The following is a 13,605-nucleotide window of genomic DNA, read 5'->3' on the forward strand; positions in this document are numbered from 1 at the left end:
ATTAATTGGCTAAACTCTTTACACCAAATTAACTCGCATTGATTAACTATAGGCCACTCTACTAAAGCCCATAGTTGCATTCCCCTCACTGTAAATATATTATGTCCACTCGATATAACCATGATTAGTAAGTTAACCCTTCACAGGTCATTCGTAATAACGGTTAGGTCAAATGTCTGTTTTACCCTCGAGATTACCTCTTGTTCCTTAAGTCCCACCGATTCTCTAATGAACAATTGGTTTGTGATCCAATCAATAAAACGAGTCCCTCTGGGGCCAATGAGAGGGTGGGGCCCCTTGTTCAAGACCCGGAGTCACCACTTAAGGGAACAACCTCTCTACTATCCCTAAAAGCGGGTAGGAGTGAATTCCATCTTGCACTCTATGTTCCCAACTATCTACTCGATCTTACTCCTGAAATGGAGGTTTATTGAGCCGACGCTATTGAGCCAACCCTCACCTATGAAAACCTAAGAATAATCCCGAATAAACAAGAGTTATAGTTAGCTCAGGATTAAGGCCAAGTTACCTAGGTCATCACTTTGAAATAGTCAGTATTAACAGTAAACGATGTTATAAAGTAAGAGTGACTGATTTTATGGTCCGATCTTATACAAACTCATTGTACAGGACGCCCCCACTCTTCATGTCATAACATGTACGAATTAGGATCGCATCATCTGTAACACTTTACAACTCCTTATAACAACTACAGAGTGGGTCGAATCCGATAGTGTTACCAAAATAAGGCACTCAACCTTATTCATATACTATAGATCATTTTGACTACTGATCCACTTTTATGTCTCCACATAAAGTTCAAGTACTCATGTAATAGTCATGGATCTTTTTAGTTTATTGGATTTATTTCTAAAATGAAATATGCAATTCATATATTCAATAACAACTTATAGAATTTTCAGAATAAGTTTTATTGTTTACAAACCACGAGTTTTAGGACATAAAACCCAATAAGGTAAGTGGGATTGTTGAGCTTAGAAACCAAATATCTGAACTAACCTTTATTGTTCAAATTATGGCTTCTATACAGATATAGAATTTGTGTGGCCCTGAGCCCGAATACTATTCTCCTTGGGAGTTGCCTAGCCAAACGTCATTGTCGATGCTGTATCCATCTGCCAACCCAGATATTTTGTTAGAGGATATAGTTAAGGAACTTTCTAATCGCTCTGGTGAGTTTATACAGGAATGCCCCTACAATTATCAAGAACCCTTGAGATTCCAATAAGATGACTTTTATTCTAGACATGAAGTTAGAGTTGAACTTCAGAGTCTGAATGACCACATTGTTCAGATCACTGAATCAGTTAGGAGACTTGAGGAGTCTTGGGAACAACCATGTTCTGAGAACGTCGAGTTGTGTAGTGGAGATACTTGCATTGATCATTTCAAATTTCTAATCAAGGTAAGACGTTGGATTCCTTAATGTGTGAACTTGCTAATGGTTTTTCTAAGTGTGAGCATGAGTCTATTAAGTTTCACATTGAAGCCCAAGCCCTCGTTCCATCAAAAAATCATTTAGAGCCTTCCTGCGTCTGTGGCACTGAGGTCGGCCTTGTGAGGGAATATGCGTGGACCCACTTATACGATGATGGTTATCTCCTGCCATGCCAAGAAAAAGTTGGTGAGGTGAAGTATGAGTCTGAGCTTTACTTTGAGGAATCCTAGGTAAAAGAGTTAGAGGCTCCCAAGCCTCGATCTGTTCTTTGTCCTAGTATTTCTTTAATTTTTGAATTTTGCTCATCTTCACATTGCGGGTCAGTCATGCCAGTTGAGGCAGAGTCTTTATTTTCTGCAGAGTCAGTCTTAGAGTCTTTTATTTTATTTTCTTTTATAAAATTCAAATTCGACCTGTCTAGTTCTTTTCAAAAGATGGGAAACCTTATAGCCTTGTCAAACTATTATCGACTCATCCAAGAAAAGACTCAAGAAATATGAGAATTTGTTTATGCCTTGATAGAGGACGAGTCGCGTTGAGCAACTAACGTTAAAAATTTGCGCTTCTTGGAGGTAACCAGGTTTTAAAACTTTTTCTTTTCTTTTATTTGTATTTGTATTTTTATTTTTATTTTAAGAGAGATTTTAGTATTTTTTTTAGGAAGGTTTTGTGTAAAAAAAAAAATAGAAATTAGGGTACAGTGTTACAACGCTGCGAAGACAGAACTACGTTAAAATGCAATTTCTACCCTAACTCTTCATCTTCTCCTTCATTTTTCTCTCAATTATGGTGACTCCCTCATCCTTTTCTTCCAATTTTCTTCATGTCTTTTCACCCTAAACACGTTTTTCCCATTCTTTTCCTCTAAATCTCCATATTTTCCCTAGGGTTGATCGTTGTGGGTTTTTCTTCAACTAGTGAGTTTTCTAGCGCTTTTTTTTTTTTTTTTTTGGATTTCTCCACTTCAAGGTAAGATTTTTTCCATTCTTTGTTGATTATTGCATATATTTGTGCAATGATTAAGAGATATCTTTATTTTTCATGGATTCTTGCTTGTTTTGAATGAGTTAGAAGATTTGAGTTTGTTGATATTGAATATATGAATGAAATTGTTGGGATTTTTCTGTGTAGGTGAATTTTTGTGTGGTTTTGAGAGTTTGGAGTGGTTTTTGGGTAGGGGTTGAGAAGAGGTTGTGAAAGTTCGCCTAGGAACCAAATTTTGTGAGTTTACCCTTTTTGTTGAAATCTTTTTCATGGGTTCTAGGAGAGTAAGAAGAAAGGAAGCTAGTTCTAGTGGGCATGGGCAACACTAGGATCCAGTTTTCGAGCACCCTAGGTTTAACTCTCAAGAGGCCCTAGATAGATACTACCACACAATGTCTTCTAGGAAGAATGTCCCAGAGAGAGCCTTATCCCTAGAGGCCAACTTTTACCCACATATCACTGCTGCTATAGAGCAGAAGGGGTGGGAGTCTTTGGTAGCACGTCATGGCAAAGGTTAGAGAGTTCTATGCCAATATCGATGAAAGAAGGGACTATTCGTTGGTGAGAGGCATTAGGGTTCCCTTTCCATCGTCCCACATCAATGAAGTCTATGGTTTATGTGACTTCAACGATGAGTTTAGTGGGTTTTTTTCTCAATAGTTCCCTGAGGAAGAGGTGATAGAGGCTTTATGTGGTCCGAGAGTTTAGTGGGCTAGGTCTAGAGGGGTAGTTGTGAGATTTAGAGGGACAGATATTTCCGTCACTGGCCAAATCTGGCATCCCTTTATATATTCCAGGTTCATGCCAATTCTATGGCTGATAGACGTCACGAAGGATCAGGCTAAACTTCTATACTATCTAGTCTAGGGAATGTCCAACAACGCTGGATGAGTCATTAGGGCATCGATTCATCATTGTGGACGGTGTTCCACCACCGGTAACTTAGGACATCCTAGCTTGATTACTGAGCTATGTCGTAGGTCTGGGGTGGAGATTTTCGACGACAAAGAGAGGATAGGGTGTCGAGCCACCATCTATAGGTCTTTAGTTACCGCCTTCTGTGGGCGAGGTGCGAAAGGGCATAGTTTAGACGATGAAAGAGAAGACGAGGATGTCCCAGCGGTAGAGCAACTTTCTGATGCTAGTCCCCAAGGCCAGTATGAGATTCTAGTGGTAGGGGAATCTTATGGGGATGAGGCCCTGAGGATAGCCACTGAAGCACTCAGGGTAGCCATTGAATCACTTCGGATGAGTCGCAAGGTTGTGCATCGTGTGAGGCGAATGGAAAGGACGTTGAACTTCATTTCTGCCGAGAACTGCCTCTATTACGATAGCATTGGATTCCAGAGTGGTTTTCAGAGAGACCTGGACTCTCCTGACTCCAATTGAGGCTAGTTTTCTTTTTCCCTTCCTACTTTATTTTGCCCTCGATTTTTATTTTTATTTTTTCTTTTCTTTTCTTTTTCATTATTTGTAATTTTTAGTTTTAGGTTTTCTTTGTTTTATTTTTTGCTAACTTTTTTGTTTGTTTTTTAGGTTTTGTTTTGTAGTTTTTCTTTTGTTTTTCTCTTTTTTGTAGGTCTCTCAGAGTCTAATCAACGAGGAGGAGATGCCCGACCAATGCCATCCTGTGCGCAAATCATTTTCAGGGGAGGTTTTCTGTTCCCTTGTCTTTATTTTTATTGAGCTTTATTTAGAATACATTGGGGACAATGGATTACTTTAAGTTGGGGGTGGGGTACCTATTGGGTAGTTTTTATATAGCTTGGGGTCCTTGAGCGCTGTGCTCGGAAAATTTTGTGTGCGCCTTGTTAGCTTATTTGCTCTGTTGTTATCATGATAGTCTATGATGCACTTTTCTTGTGATGAAATTTGCATGAAATAACATTAGGAGTGCATGATCATCATTTTTAGCCCAAATTTAAAAATTTTTCTTGTCTCTTGCATCTTTAAGTCATTGCTTTTGCGAAATTAATGTCTTGCATGCTTAGCATGAAATAACATTAGGAGTGCATGATCATCATTTTTAGCCCAAATTTAAAAATTTTTCTTGTCTCTTGCATCTTTAAGTCATTGCTTTTGCGAAATTAATGTCTTGCATGCTTAGAATTGGGTTATTTGGTTTATACTTTTGTTGTTACCCTGAAAAGTCTACCTTTGACTTAGGAGTGACCATACTTGTTTAGAGAAAAACTAGACAAAGTGGATAAAATAGGACCTACTGTGAGCTAAAAAAAAAAAAAGAAAAGAAAGAGAAAGAAAAGCAAATTAGTTGTAATAATGATAAAAATGCATGAAAAAAAAGGTATTAGTCAACGTGCCTCCAAAAAACAAATAATATATGTGTGCATGGATAGAGGTGAAAAGAGCTACCTTCGTCGTGTCTAGTTAGAGCCCGCGAGAAAAGAGTGTTAGGTTCCCAACGGTGGGGTGGAAAAGCTAGACCTCTAGGTAAAATAAATGCCCTTTATATTTTTTGCGTGTGTGTTTAGGCACCCTTGTCTTAGTGTTGCCCTCTTTTTTGCAAGTGTGGTATGTCCGAGGTTGATAATCGAACCAAAGTAAGGGAAAACGGGACGAGGACCTTTTAAAACTTTTTCGGGCTGTGCAAGCTTAACTAGCAAAAGCCTAGGCTCACTCATGCATGAATAGATTAAGAACCATTCTTAAACTTGTGCTTCGTTGATTGATCATAATTGAATTTCGTTCTTGATTTCAAAATTCATTCAATTTGACTGTTGAGACTAGAGTAACAACATTGGAAATTAAGCTAGCATATCTTTGATTGAATTATATTCTATTTTGTGTGTTTCTACCTTGTTGAGGACGAGCAAGAATTAAGTTAGGGGTGTTTGATAGCTCTAAAAAAGATCTATTATTCCTAACTTAATTCGGGCTCATTAATGAATTTTATGTATTTATTTCTCTATTTTGTAGGTACTGAGCAACCAAGAGGTAGAATCGACAATTTGAAGCTGATCAAGGTTAATTTGAAGCAATTTGGAGGTGATTTGAGCATCTGGGCTTCAAAGGAGTCAATAAGACCAAAATACCCTTGCTTCACCATCACAACACTCATGGATTGTCATGGCCTGACACTCGCCCAATACTGTAAGACAGAATGGGTAGCGTTGCAACGCTGCCCATCAGTATTGTAATGCTACGAGCTTTGATAGACAAGAAGCCTCGCACACGCGCAAGTGAACGTTAGGGCAGCGTTGGAATTCTTCACCCTGACCCTCTTGATCAGCTACCTCAGCATTGTGACGCTGTCCTATTTTCTATAAATATTCTTGTTCGATTTTAGGTCAATTTATGCTGAATTTCAATGGAGGCCGAGGAGAGGCTTAATTTTCTTCTTCCCTCTTTATGTTTTTAGTATCATTAGGCTAGTTTTTTAGTTTAATTTTGGATTGTGAGCACGAATTTGATTGTATCTCATGGGTTTATCTATGAATTGATGAGGTAATTTTATCTAGTTCTTGGATTGAGAATTCAATGTAACTCTTGTGTTTTCTGCCCAATTTGATGTTTATAATTTGTAATTATGTTTTCTTTAAATCTTAATTGAATTATATTTTCATTTGTGTGTTGGATTGATGCCCCTATCATAATTAGAATTTTCCATTAGTTAATTTCAAGCTCGCACTTTTCCTCGTACTTCATCTATGCTTGAATTTACTCCATAGCAATAATTGAACGTGTATGTTTAGGTTTACAGGCTGACTTTGAATCTTTGCATTGCATATTTAATTTAAATTTGAAGAATGTTTGGTTATTGAACATGGCTTTTTCCTAAAAGTTAATCGACATAGTTGAATCCTAAATCTTAATGCATGTGTTTCTAGTTCTTTATGGCCGCTAAGGACCCAATTGAATCTAGGAGCATGTAGATTAGTTAGGGCATAGTCTTTCCAGCCTTGATTATTAATTAGGACGCTTGATTGATTTCAATTTAATTGATTGTCAGCCTTTGTAGAGATTAGTTAAATGGCATCAATTGAGTAGTTATGCACACATAATTCAATGACATAGTCAATTGGCAGAAAACGATGATTGAAATTACATCGAATGTTTACTTGATTTGAGAACTAGATGAACCAATTACGACATACATTTATCCTTTGCAATTTATTTTCCTGTATGTTTTAAAATTAATAAAAAAGACCAAAATCCAGCTTTTACTGTTTTTCCAAGGTCAATTTTAATTTAAAAGAAATTAATTCACCGTTTCTCCGTGGTTCGACCCTGCACTTACAACTGTTGCTACGCTTTAGTAAGTAATAGAAGTAGTTCAAGTTAATACAAATTCTCTTTTGACCAAGTTTGAGGCTTATTAACGACATAGGACTCAGACTCTATCAGTCATACCTTGTGACGTTTATATATGATCATTCCAAGAAAATGTGGACTTATACCTTCAAAACTAAAGATTAAGTGTTAGAAATGTTTAAGCAGTTCCATGCCCTTAATGAGAGAGAAACTGGTAAAAAGTTGAAGTGTATTAGAATCGATGGAGGTGAGTATTGTGGACCTTTTGATGAGTATTATAGAAATCATGTTATTTGGCATCAAAGGACACCTCATGACTCCTCAATTAAATGGGCTAGTTGAGAGAATGAACAAAATACTAGTTGAGAGAGTGAGATGCTTGCTTTCACAATTACAGTTATTGAAATCATTTTGGGGTGAAACATAGAATATAATGGTATGTTTTGAATCTTACACCATGTATTCCTTTATGATTAGAAGTTCCAAATAGAATATGGTCAAATAAAGATATATCTTAAAGTCACCTGCATGTCTTTGGTTGTAAAGCGTGTTCATGTTCCTAAAGATGAGAGAACGAAGCTTGATGCAAATACTAGACCACATGGTCTAATATTGCATCAAGAGAGTTCGGTTATAGGCTGTAGGATCCAATATAGAAGAAACTCATAAGAAGTCAAGATGTTGTGTTTGTAGAAGACCAAACAATACTAGACATTAAGAAGACAGATAAAATAGAGTCTTAAAGCAATGATGATTTGATTGATTTGAATTTAGTTTCTTTTGCATGACCTTCTACACAGATAGAAAGTTAGGTTCAGAATGAACAGTTTGTTGATACAGATGAGGATTCTAAGCAGGTTGAGGCAGATGACAGTGTTCATGAACAATTGTAAAAAACAGAAGTTTCTACAAATGTTTCACTTAGGAGATTTGTCTGAGATTGATGTCCATCAACAAGGTATTTAGCTAACAGATATCTGTTATTGGCTAATGAAGGTGAGCATGAGAGTTATGAAGAGGCTCTAGAACATAAGCATAAAAAAGAGTAAATTGATGCAATGAAAGATGAGATGAAGTCTAATTTACATGATAACCGCACTTTTGAGCTTGTGAAATTACTTGAAAAAAAAAAACCCACACTGCAAAATAAGTGGGTTTATAAAGTAAAATAAGAAGAACATATATTAAAGACACATTACAAAGCAAGATTGGTTGTCAAAGGGTTCAATTAGAAGAAATGTATGAACTTTGATGAAATTTTTGCTCCAGTTGTTAAGATGTCTTCCATAAGTGTAGTTCTGGGTTTTGTAGCTAATCTTGATTTAGAAATTAAGCAGTATCTAGTGTATAAACTAAAGAAAAATTTGTATGGGTTGAAACAGACATCGAGGCAGTGTGCAAGAAGTTTTAGTCATTTATGGGGGATGATTACAAAAAGACTACTTCTGATCACTGCATTTTTGCAAATATTTTCTGATGATGATTTTGTTATATTATTTCTTTATGTTGATGACATTTTGATTATTGGTCGAAACGTTTTGAGAATTGATAGGTTGAAGAAACAGTTAAGAAAATACTTTGTCATGAAGGATTTGAAGCCAGTAAAGAAAATTCTTGGAATTCAAATAGTTTGGGACATAGCATCCTAGAAGATGTTTATGTCACAGGAGCAATACTTGGAGAAGGTGCTTGAGTGTTTCAACATGAGTAAAGCAAAGCAAGTCAGTTCTTCTTTATCTAGTCACTTCAAACCGATTAGCAAACAATGTCCTACATATAAGAAAAATGAAGATATGAGTAACCTGACATTGCTCACGCTATTAGTGGTGTTAGTCGTTTTATGCCTAATCTAGGGGAAAAAAACATTGGAAGGCAGTCAAGTGCATCATGAGATATTTACAAAGTACTTCTAGTTTGAAGCTCATATCTGAGAGTGGGGTCGGTTACACTGATTCAGATATGACACGAGTGTTGGGTTTTGTGCCCTAAACTCGTGATTTGTAAATGTATAAACAAATGATTGATAATTAATAAAATAATTTGTTGTTTTATTATGTTGTATAACTCAATCTAATAAACAAAATTCAAGATTATTTACATGAAACTTGAACGACACGTAGTTGACATACAGTGGATTCCGTTCAAGTAATAACCTATAGGGTCTATAGTAGATGGATAAAGTTGGGTGCCTTATCTTGTTAACACTATGGATATGGCCCACTTTGTAAAGATTACAAACTATGTAATCCAAGTCGTTCATGTAGAGATATATGAGTGGGGGTATCCTATACAATGAGTTTGTATAAGACTAAACCATGAAATAATTAATCTCTCTTTATAACCCCATTCACTGAAGAGATTAGTATTTCACAGGATGATCATATGTAACTTGATCTCAATCCTGAGTGATTATGAACTATTATCTATGAAGGCTTGTCCTTTGATTTGTATGAGTGAGAGTGACCTAAGTCACTAACTCAATGAGCTTATCATCAAGGGGACTTGACTAAAAGAGGAGTGGAAATATAACTTCACAAGATGAAATTCACTATTTCTCAGTTAGGGTAAGTAGATGAGTAGTCCCTTGAGTGTTGACTCCCGGACTTGAATAATGGGGCTCCACCCTTTCATGGCCCGAGAGGGACATAGTTTATGGTTGGACCATAAACAAATTGTTCATTACAGGATCATTGGTACTTACGAATGTAGAGGTGATTGTAGAGGTAAAACAAATATTTGACTAAACTGTAATTAGGAATAACTTGTGAAGGATCAACTTATATGAAATGATTATATCTATGGACACAACATGTTCTACAGTGCATAGAGTGCAACAATATATCTATAGTAGTTTGTCCCATAGTTAATGAATATTGATTAATTAATTAATTTTAAAACATTGAAGCTTATAGTCTGTAGGTCCATTAGGTCCCCCTACTAGCTCACAACGGGTAAAGCAAGGACCAAAAGTTCTGAAAGAATTTGAATATTCAAATTGATTAAGGGAATATATCTTAGTTGTATATGATAACGTTAATATAATATATAGATACATTATAATATAAAGTTATGATACAATTAATATAATATATAGATAATAAAAAATTACTTTGAATGAGACTAAAAAACGAACTATATAATATGAGGGATTTAATTATATTTGAATAAGATTTGAATAATAAATAATAAGGATATGATTCATATTAAAACTATAGTGTAAAAGTTAATATGGATGAGCTTCATATTAATACTATAGGTTAAAGTTAATATGAATAAGATTCATGTTAAAACTAAAGGTTATGAGAAACAAGTATATTTGAATATGATTCAAATGTATATTTAATTAAATATGTGATATTTAAATAAATAAATAAATTATTAATTTCATTTCGTTTCATTTCATCTTAGTTAAATAAAAATTAACTCTCTTGTAATTACGGAGGAGTGAGAGAATGTCTGAGGGGAGTTAGAACTCTCTATCCTCATTTTACAATTGGTGAGAATCTTTCATTCTAACGTGAGAGAGTGTCTATTGAACATGGTTCGGTCTATGATGAGTTATGCTTCCCTACTTGACTCGTTTTGGGGTTATGTAGTAAAGACTGCAACTTACATTTTGAATTTCATTCCATGCAAAAGTGTTATTGGAACATCTTTGGAGTTATGGAATGGTTGTAAAGGCAGTTTACGCCATTTCAGAATCTAGGCTTACCCAGCACATGTGCTTGAAGCAAATCTTAAAAAATTGGAACCCGTTCAAAATTATCCCTATTTGTAGGTTACCCTAAAGGAACGAGAAGTGGTTACTTCTAGGATCCTAAAGAAAATAAAGTGTTTTTGTCAACAAATGCTACTTTTTTAGAAGAGAACCACATAAGAGAGCATAAGCCCCGTAGTAAGATTGTGTTGAGTGAACTTTCCAATGAAACTATTGAATCTTCAAGAGTTGTTAAAGAACCTAATACCTCAAAAAGAGTTGTTGAAGTTGGTTCATCTAGTAGGTCACATCCACCTCAAGTGTAGAGGGAACCTCAAAGTAGTGGGAGGGTTATGAACCCACCTATTCATTTTATGGGCTTAACATAAACAATAAATATCGTAGCTGATGAAGATGTTGAAACTAATTTTTGTGAGGGAGTTGTAACTATTGGGGTTGATGCCTTAAATCTCGTAGGGTCCTATAGTTCGTAAACATTGTATGAAAAAACTTTGATGTGATTAATAATATATGATATTTTATTCACTTTTTCTATAAAATATGTGATATTTTAGTGGCATTAACCACAAACCAATAAACTAACATCCAAGGTTATCATTTTAACTTAAACATTTATGTAGAGACATACAGGTGAATCATGTTTAAGTGATAATCTAAATGGTCTGTAGTATATGGATAAGGTGGGGTACCTTATCCTAGTCATACTGTGAGTATAGCCCGCTTTATAGGTGTTAAAATTGTTATAAAGTGCTACAAATGATCTGATCCTGATCATTCATGTATTAGACATGCGAGTTGAGATATTCTATACAAAGAAGTTTATATAAGAGCGGACCACGAAATGTTTAGTCTCATTATATAACATCATTCATAATAAAGACTTTCATTTTACCAAGATGACCATAGTTAACATGATCTCAATCCTGAGTGAGTTGTGAACTTATGTGTATGAGGTCGGTCCTTTGATTTGTATGGGTGAGAATGGTTAGATCACCAACTCAATAAGCGTACCATTTTAAGGATTCATATGATTGGAGAGCTGGAAACTCAGCTACACAAGATGGAATTGAAGGAAATCTAAACATAGAGATCCAGTGCGCGGAAGCGGATCGTTCCAAATCCCATTGAGAAAGAACACAACAATTACAGTTTAAACGGAAACGATTATGCATAATAAGAAATTACAACATGCTACTTATAAATGAACATACAAGGGATAGAAATACTCGAACGCAACCTTTCTTCAAGTATCCTTTGATCATTTAGCAACTAGTTCAAAGAAATACTCTACGCAACTAACAGAACAACCAACAGCACGAACTGATCAATCCTCTATCACAATCGATTCCAACTCGATCCTCGACCCTCGAACGGAATTAGTTTACCATCACAAGAGTTACCTTGGTATTTTCAGTGTGAGAATCCAGGAGTTGTGGGCTCTGTGTAACTTTGGATAGAGGAACGAAGGAGGAAGACAATCGAGTAGACGATAGAGTAAGTGGGAGATGAATGAAGTCTATCGTATAGACTAGATACTTGACCGTTTAGTAAGAAGAAGCCTATCATATAGATTTTGCTACTCGATTGTTTAACAATGAGTAAGCGAGTAACTATCATATAGTAAACTCGGTACTTGATCGTGTATGCTCTCTATGCTATCGTTTAGTAAAACTATTTTACTCGATAGCCTCTGTGAGATCTAATTCCGAATGAATCATCAAATGATTTTGGAAAACGATTTTCCTTTTATCTCACAGTTGCCATAACCATTAAAAACCACTCACTCAATTTGGTTTTTAAAGAAAAAAGATAATTATCATATAATTAATATATTATAAATAAATATGATAACCAACTTATCATATTATATAAAACATATAGTTCTTTTTCTATGTTGTGGTATTTAATATAAATAATATTTATATTAATTCCTCCAATTAATGTATCTAACACATCAAATGAATTATATCACATATAATTGAATTAATTTAATTATGTCACATATAATTACATTTCCTCTTATTAATTTGAACACTTCAAACTAACCCAAAAACTAATTCTCAACTTGAACCCATTGAGCTACCAAGGGGACCTTTTGGATCTATAGCTTGAAGCTCCAATGATGTGTGAATAATTTACTAAATTCTTTAATCATGAGATCCACCATTCGTTAACTGTTGGTCACTCCACTAAAGAGTGAAAGTTGCACACTTCACACTACAGATATATTTCTGTGTCCATTGGATATAACTAGTCAACAGTGCAATGACCCTTCACAAATCGCTCGTAAATACAGCTGGGCCAATCTACCGTTTTGCCCCTATAGTTACATCTAACTCCTTAAGTACCACTGATTCCTCGAATGAACAATAAGTCATAGTCCTACTATGACTAAGTCTTCTTTTCTCAAGAGAAGTTGTGGCCACTATGTTCAAGACCCGGTATCAGCCCTTAAGGGAGCAATTTATCTACTTACCCCTTCTTCAGGGAAGGAGTGAATTCCGTCTTCTGTAACTGAGTTCACAACTCCCCAATTAGACGAATCCCCAAAATGGTAGGCTTGTTGAGTTGGCAATCTGGCCACTCTCACCCAAACAAATCAAAGGATCGCCTTTATGAGCAGGAGTTCCCAACTCACTCCGGATTAAGGTCATGTCACCTATGGTCATCCTAATGAAATGTAAGTGTCAATTATCAACGGTGTTATATAAAGAGACTAATCATCTCATGGTCCGGTCTTTTACAAACTCTTTGTATAGGATACCCTACTCGCATGTCTCCATATGAATGGTCAAGATCAAACCATTTGTAGCACTTTACAACATTTGTAACATCTACAAAGCGGGTCGTATCCCTAGTGTCACCAAGATATGGTATCCCTCCTTTATCCTTATGCTACAGACCATTTAGGTTATTACTTAAGGCATGATCCACTTGTATGTCTCCACATACATGCTTAAGTTACATGAGATAACCACAGAACTTAGTTTATTAAATTGAGTAAATGTTTATAAAATAACACTTATTTTATTAATAACAATATGTTCACAAAGTGTTTACAAACTACGAGACTACAAGGAGAATTAGGACACCAATCCTAACAATCTCCCACTTATCCTAATGCATCGGGAGACTAATGCAATACAAAAAACAGTACAATATACAATAAACT

This window comes from Benincasa hispida, chromosome 11 (genome assembly GCF_027475165.1).
Source record: "Benincasa hispida cultivar pf3 chromosome 11, pf3_genome.v1.1, whole genome shotgun sequence".
In the NCBI taxonomy this organism is placed as follows: Eukaryota; Viridiplantae; Streptophyta; class Magnoliopsida; order Cucurbitales; family Cucurbitaceae; genus Benincasa; species Benincasa hispida.